Source organism: Coptis chinensis, chromosome 9 (genome assembly GCF_015680905.1).
Source record: "Coptis chinensis isolate HL-2020 chromosome 9, ASM1568090v1, whole genome shotgun sequence".
Lineage (NCBI taxonomy): Eukaryota > Viridiplantae > Streptophyta > Magnoliopsida > Ranunculales > Ranunculaceae > Coptis > Coptis chinensis.
In genome coordinates this window covers 78453828-78462096 of record NC_141464.1, presented here as the reverse complement: position 1 = coordinate 78462096, position 8269 = coordinate 78453828, and positions in this window count along the sequence as shown.

The following is an 8269-nucleotide window of genomic DNA, read 5'->3' as shown; positions in this document are numbered from 1 at the left end:
ACATCTGTTTACAGTCGTTTCAGGTACGTCTTCGATTACCCTGTCGATTGACAAACCATTTTAGAGAGTTGCTTTTACGTCAAATTTAGGAAGAACATGTAAAAAACATGACAAGGGTCTTCGACATATTGAATGAGTATTAGGTAATAAAAAATTAAGAATTTACCAAAAAACTAAGTAAAACTTAAAGTATGTAGCGAAATAGAATAGAAAAAATTTGTTCCTTATTTAAATCAATGTTGACACTCGACAGTGTAGTTGAAAATATTTATAATAGATAAATTTCAGTATAGTCTAGCTCAAGCATGTTTTTTCTAAAGAGATTGGGTAGAAGAGACTACTATTCACTAGATTAGGTGGATATGGATGCTCCAACAGTATATCCATTGAAATCAAAGAAAGCAAGAGAAGACTCACTTATTTCTCTATTTAGAAATTGTCAATATTATTATTATGTACTACTGTACTAGTACTCTCGCGAGGAAAATGTTGATCAGTACAAGTAGGTCACAGTATTAATTACATATTTACATGTAGTTAATTGTTAGAAAAATGATTTGCTCAAATCCATTTAAATATGAATGAGTAGTTTGTCTCCCAAGTTACCCCACTTAAGATGAAATGGGTTTTTTATTGAAACAGTACGTAATGTGAGAAAAACCTTTTCAAAATGATGCGATTTGTTTGAAAACAATCGATTATGCCGAAAAGTCGTGCGACGACTTCGAAATGTGCATTTGGTTTGAAAAGTCAAGATCATGCCGAAAAGGTGCAACCTTCGAAATAGGCATTGGTTCAAATCTTTATATATGCCGAAATGGTGTGTCCTTTTGAAACATGTGACTTTTCAAAGAGTTTGCTTACTTTTCCCCAAGAGTCACCGTGTTGTTTCGAAAAGGCACAATTCACCTATAAATAATGGATGAATTTGGAGAGAAAAGACACCGTGATCACACGTAGTTCGATCTTTCTCTTCTCCCTCGTTCTTAGTCAAATACTATGTTGTGTTCGTTGAGTCTATATAATTGAAGTCTTAGCTTTATGTAGAAGGAAATCCGTTATCTTGGGAGATAGTTTCCCATCAACCTTCAAGCACCGTGAGGGGGAAAATCTGTCTTAAGGACATAGTGTATCTACACTAGGCTCGGATTTAATTAAGAAGTACAAGACACTTACAAGACAAAAGGTTTGTATAGTTTGGTAATTGGTAAAGAGTAAGTACAATTAAGTTGTATATTCCTAACAACGTAAGACAGATTTTCATATAGTTTGTATTAGCATGGGAAAACCATTTAGATATATGTTTTTCAAGTGAGGCTTCTTCTTAAAGAATGTCACATATCATTCATATAGTGTCGAAAACACTTCTAAGACCTCAATTTTGCTTACAAGTATGTTTATAAAACAATATCTTAAGCAATCTTCTTTATTGACGCTCTTTGGCGCAATAGAAAAATAATTTGCTCAAATCCATTTAAATATGAATGAGTAGTTTGTCTCCCAAGTTACCCCAGTTAAGATGAAATGGGTTTTTTCTTGAAACAGTACGTAATGTGAGAAAAACCTTTTCAAAATGATGCATTTGTTTGAAACAACAGGTCATTATGCCGAAAAAGGTGCGACCTTCGAAATGTGCACCGGTTTGAAACAAAGGCATCATCATGCGAAAATGTGCAACCTTTTCGAAATAGGCCTCGGTTCAAAAGCGGTCTTATATGCCGAAATGGTGTGTCCTTTCAAACATGTGACTTTTCAAAGAGTTGCTTACTTTTTTTCCAAGAGTCACCGTGTTGTTTTGAAAAGGCACCACTCACCTATAAATAGTGGATGAATTTGGAGAGAAAAATACACCGTGATCACACGAGTTCGATCTTTCTCTTCTCCCTATTCTTAGTCAAATACTATGTTTGTGTTCACCGAGTCATAGAATTGAAGTCTTAGCTTTCTATAGAAGAAAATCGTTCTATCTTGGGAGATAGTTTCCCATCAACCTTCAAGCACCGTGTGGGGAAAAATCTGTCTTAAGGACATAGTGAATCTTCACTAGGCCTCGGATTTAATCATTGGTAAATTAAGTTCATTAGTTGAACTAAAAGGTTTGTTTGTTTGTTGAAATTAAAGGTTTGTTCATATCAATTTGATTTTCTTGTTTTACTTAACAATAAGTATATTTTTGGAATAAGTTTCTTACAAACTTAAGACATATTCTTATTGCCTTGTATTAATTTGGTTTAATTAATTTTGGCTATACTTATTGTTAATGAACTAACATTTTTAAAAGTGTTTTGTTCACGTTTCGTTGAGAAGCGTGGTCAAAATATTGATATGTCACAAACACGTTTTTTTAATCAAGGCAGGTATGTATTATTGTATTTCTAGTTAATTGCATGCCCTTTGTTCAAATATTAACGGAAAGGTATTGGTCATCAGGTATGATTTTATTAAATTGGGACTTTATTCAAATATTAATTTCTCTGGAATGATGATGTCATCATATCAAACGTTGTGAGTGCAAGATAAGTTGGTGCTTGACGCCACTTTTATCTGGACTTTGAACCAGAGAGGCAACAAATGAGATGGATACACTATTCCATTCACTATTTGTGTTTTCTATTTAAAATACGGAAGAGAGCCACCTGTTAGTAAGGTCTGATTCAAGACTTTAAGTCTTTTTGACCGTGTCAAACGAACCAATAACTAACAGTGAATTTAGTCACTGAAGTCGTATGGTTTCGAAAGGAGGCATGTTCTAAAAGTAAAAAGGATTAAGTTTGAACAGCCACAACTCTTGGAAGTGGTCCCACAGAAACGGTTTAAACTTTTACGGGGCAACTGTCGTGAATAAGACGATTCACAATACAAATTTGGAGAGTCTAATGTCCAAACCGCTAGACTTACTCAATGAATGACATGTGTCATAACAAAAAATCAGAAAGTACAAAGTGCATATGTTAAATTGACGATTTCAAATACTAAAAGGTTTTGTACCTATTAGAGAATTGTTTTCTCCTGACTTTCAAACCAAATAGTTTCTAAAGGTACGAAACAATATTCAAAGGGTTTGTCCTGTTGGAATTTGGTTCTGTCTCTTACGGAAAAGGTACTTTCGACACCAATTCTTTCTCAAACAGTAGCAAGTTCACATATTATTTTGTGAGTGAATTTTTTATTTCAGAATTTGTTTCTGTTTTAAAGAATAACAAGGTGTGTTTCTATTTCAGAATAGAAATGACAACACCACCAGGTTCTCCTATTAATGCTATTCCTATTTCATTTCCTTTACCAACTAGTTCGTTGAATGGTATGAACATTTTGGTCCCCGATGATGACCTTATGTTCGTAGAAGTGGAACTCAACAACTACGGGTGTCTACTAGCAATGGTGGATACTGGTTCAACTCATACGTTAATCTCCTCGAAAGTATGTATCCGAGGCTATTGGATTGAAACTTCGCAGAATGTCAGGAGGCTCGATCTATGAGAGGCTTGAACCAAGAAGCCAAACCGGTGAAAGGACTCGCTTTGGAAGTTTGCATTAAGATGCACAACTGGCGAGGAAAGGTGGACCTGATGGTAGCTCGCTTAGACCATTTTCAAGTCATTCTTGGAATGGACTTCTTGAAAACAAACAAGGTGGTGGTAATGCCACACTTGGAGGGAATTATGATCCAAGATTCTGAGAATCCTTGCTTCATTCCGGATGTTATGAATGGTCAAAAAAAAGGGTTCTAAAAATATTGTATTATTTGTAAGATATATGTGTTTTACTATTATACCAAAAGAGTGTCAATAAAGAAGATTGCTTAAGATATTGTTTTATAAGCATACTTGTAAGCAAAATTGAGGTCTTAGAAGTGTTTTCGACACTATATGAATGATATGTGACATTCTTTAAGAAGAAGCCTCACTTGAAAAACATATATCTAAATGGTTTTCCAATTTATTGACTTTGTCATGAGAAATTGGAAAAATGTGGGGGATTATGTATCTTCTTGAATTAATCAATTCAAAATTGGAAATTTGTTGAAGCATTACTCAAAAGACATCAAATGTGGTGTTTTGCTCTAGGAGAGATGCATAAATTTCAAAGAAATCCTTATAGCAAACGTGCATAGCAAGGTCCACTATATATGGAATCATAATTCATAGCGTTGGACGAGGGTAGACGAAGCTGCGAAGCTGAGTGACTTCGAAATTTCTTAGAGGATATTTCAAACCGAGCTAAACCCGTGCTAGCAGTGTGTATACATTGTGATGACCAATCTGCTATTGGTGGAGCACAAAGTAGCATGTATAATAGGAAGTCTCGACACATACGTCGTAAACATAACACCGTTAGACAATTGCTCTCAAATGGAGTTATCTCAATCGACTATGTAAGGTCAAAAGATAACATTGCGGATCTGCTTACAAAAGGTTTAACAAGAGAGCAAGTTGAAAGATTATCAAGGGTAATGGACTTAAAGCCTTTGAGATAATCAACCAAGAGTCCTCATAATGGAAAAACCAACCTAGTTGACTGGAGATCCCAAGATCTAGGTTCAAAGGGCTAACTGAATTATGTCTGTGACTCAGTCAGCACTTGGAGAGTAATAATATACTCTAACCCATTCCTATATAAGACAGTGCATATCTGCCGCGAGAACCAGGATAAGTCAAGCTTTTAATGACTTACTATATCTTGGAAAGTTATGTTATCCAAGTGGAGTATTGCAGGATACTCTTTATAGAAATCACCTATGTTAGTGCGAAGTGGGGCCGCTTCTATGAGAATTTTAAAGACAAATGTCTCAAAAAGCACTATCTGAAACCAAGAAGTGTTCAAGGCCAAAATGAACACAAACGTGAGAACCAACAAGATTTCGAGGCGATCTTTGCGTGAAGATGATTGTTTAGGTTTATACAAACGGTGGACAGGTTCAAGGACATTAATTGAAGTCTATTGATCGTCCAATTAAATCCGATCGTCTTTCACTAAGGCAAGTTCAAGGCCTCCCATGCTACTTGACGTCGCGGTATCTTTTCATTTGTAAAAGAACGTAAACCGATGTTTATGATAGAAGAAGCCAAATTTTTCATTCATGTGGGGATTGTTAGAAAAATGATTTGCTCAAATCCATTTAAATATGAATGAGTAGTTTGTCTCCCAAGTTACCCCCACTTAAGATGAAATGGGTTTTTCTTGAAACAAGACGTAATGTGAGAAAAACCTTTTCAAAATGATGCATTTGTTTGAAACGATTGCATTATCTTTGAAAAGGTGCGACCTTTTCAAATGTGTCTTGGTTTGAAACAGTGCATCATGCCGAAAAGGTGCAACCTTTCGAAATAGGCACTGGTTCGAAACAGTGCTATATGTCGAAATGGTGTGTCCTTTCGAAACATGTGACTTTTCAAAGAGTTGCTTACTTTTTCCCAAGAGTCACTGTGTTGTTTCGAAAAGGCACCACTCACCTATAAATAGTGGATGAATTTGGAGAGAAAAATACACCAGATCACACAGAGTTCTGATCTTTCTCTTCTCCCCCTGTTCTTAGTCAAATACTATGTTGTGTTCGCTGAGTCTATAGAATTGAAGTGCTAGCTTTCTATAGAAGGAAATCCGTTCTATCTTGGGAGATAGTTTCCCATCAACCTTCAAGCACCGTGAGGGGAAAAATCTGTCTTAAGGACATAGTGAATCTTCACTAGGCTCGGATTTAATCATTGGTAAATTAAGTTCATTAGTTGAACTAAAAGGTTTGTTTGTTTGTTGAAATTAAAGGTTTGTTCATATCAATTTGATTTTCTTGTTTACTTAACAATAAGTATATTTTTGGAATAAGTTTCTTACAAACTTAAGACATATTCTTATTGCCTTGTATTAATTTGGTTTAATTAATTTTGGCTATACTTATTGTTAATGAACTAACATTTTTAAAAGTGTTTTGTTCACGTTTCGTTGAGAAGCGGTGGTCAAAATATTGATATGTCACAAACACGTTTTTTTTAACTGGGGCAGGTATGTATTATTGTATTTCTAGTTAATTGCATGCCCTTTGTTCAAATATTAACGGAAAGGTATTGGTCATCAGGTATGATTTTATTAAATTGGGACTTTATTCAAATATTAATTTCTCTGGAATGATGATGTCATCATATCAAACGTTGTGAGTGCAAGATAAGTTGGTGCTTGACGCCACTTTTATCTGGACTTTGAACCAGAGAGGCAACAAATGAGATGGATACACTATTCCATTCACTATTTGTGTTTTCTATTTAAAATACGGAAGAGAGCCACCTGTTAGTAAGGTCTGATTCAAGACTTTAAGTCTTTTTGACCGTGTCAAACGAACCAATAACTAACAGTGAATTTAGTCACTGAAGTCGTATGGTTTCGAAAGGAGGCATGTTCTAAAAGTAAAAAGGATTAAGTTTGAACAGCCACAACTCTTGGAAGTGGTCCCACAGAAACGGTTTAAACTTTTACGGGGCAACTGTCGTGAATAAGACGATTCACAATACAAATTTGGAGAGTCTAATGTCCAAACCGCTAGACTTACTCAATGAATGACATGTGTCATAACAAAAAATCAGAAAGTACAAAGTGCATATGTTAAATTGACGATTTCAAATACTAAAAGGTTTTGTACCTATTAGAGAATTGTTTTCTCCTGACTTTCAAACCAAATAGTTTCTAAAGGTACGAAACAATATTCAAAGGGTTTGTCCTGTTGGAATTTGGTTCTGTCTCTTACGGAAAAGGTACTTTCGACACCAATTCTTTCTCAAACAGTAGCAAGTTCACATATTATTTTGTGAGTGAATTTTTTATTTCAGAATTTGTTTCTGTTTTAAAGAATAACAAGGTGTGTTTCTATTTCAGAATAGAAATGACAACACCACCAGGTTCTCCTATTAATGCTATTCCTATTTCATTTCCTTTACCAACTAGTTCGTTGAATGGTATGAACATTTTGGTCCCCGATGATGACCTTATGTTCGTAGAAGTGGAACTCAACAACTACGGGTGTGTCTAAAGATGGTGGATACTGGTTCAACTCATACGTTAATCTCTGAGTATGTATCCGAGGCTATTGGATTGAAACTCGCAGAATGTACAGGCTCGATCTATGAGAGGCTTGAACCAAGAAGCCAAACCGGTGAAAGGACTCGCTTTGGAAGTTTGCATTAAGATGCACAACTGGCGAGGAAAGGTGGACCTGATGGTAGCTCGCTTAGACCATTTTCAAGTCATTCTTGGAATGGACTTCTTGAAAACAAACAAGGTGGTGGTAATGCCACACTTGGAGGGAATTATGATCCAAGATTCTGAGAATCCTTGCTTCATTCCAGATGTTATGAATGGCTGGTGCTAAAAGGGTTCTAAAAATATTGTATTATTTGTAAGATATATGTGTTTTACTATTGCGCCAAAGAGTGTCAATAAAGAAGATTGCTTAAGATATTGTTTTATAAGCATACTTGTAAGCAAAATTGAGGTCTTAGAAGTGTTTTTCGACACTATATGAATGATATGTGACATTCTTTAAGAAGAAGCCTCACTTGAAAACATATATCTAAATGGTTTTCCAATTTATTGACTTTGTCATGAGAAATTGGAAAAATGTGGGGATTATGTATCTTCTTGAATTAATCAATTCAAAATTGGAAATTTGTTGAAGCATTACTCAAAAGACATCAAATGTGGTGTTTTGCTCTAGGAGAGATGCATAAATTTCAAAGAAATCCTTATAGCAAACGTCATAGCAAGGTCCACTATATATGGAATCGGAATTCATAGCTGACGTTGGGCCGAGGTACGGTGAAGGTTTGAGTGACTTCAAATTTCTTAGAGGATATTTCAAACCGAGCTAAACCCGTGCTAGCGGTGTGTATACATTGTGATGACCAATCTGCTATTGGTGGAGCACAAAGTAGCATGTATAATAGGAAGTCTCGACACATCGTACGTCGTAGACATAACACCGTTAGACAATTGCTCTCAAATGGAGTTATCTCAATCGACTATGTAAGGTCAAAAGATAACATTCATGGATCCGCTTACAAAAGGTTTAACAAGAGAGCAAGTTGAAAGATTATCAAGGGTAATGGACTTAAAGCCTTTGAGATAATCAACCAAGAGTCCCTCATAATGGAAAAACCAACCTAGTTATTTGGAGATCCCAAGATCTAGGTTCAAAGGGCTAAGCGAATTATGTGCGTGACTCGAGACCGAGAGTAATAATATACTCTAACCCATTCCTATATAAAGGCGGTGCATATCCGCC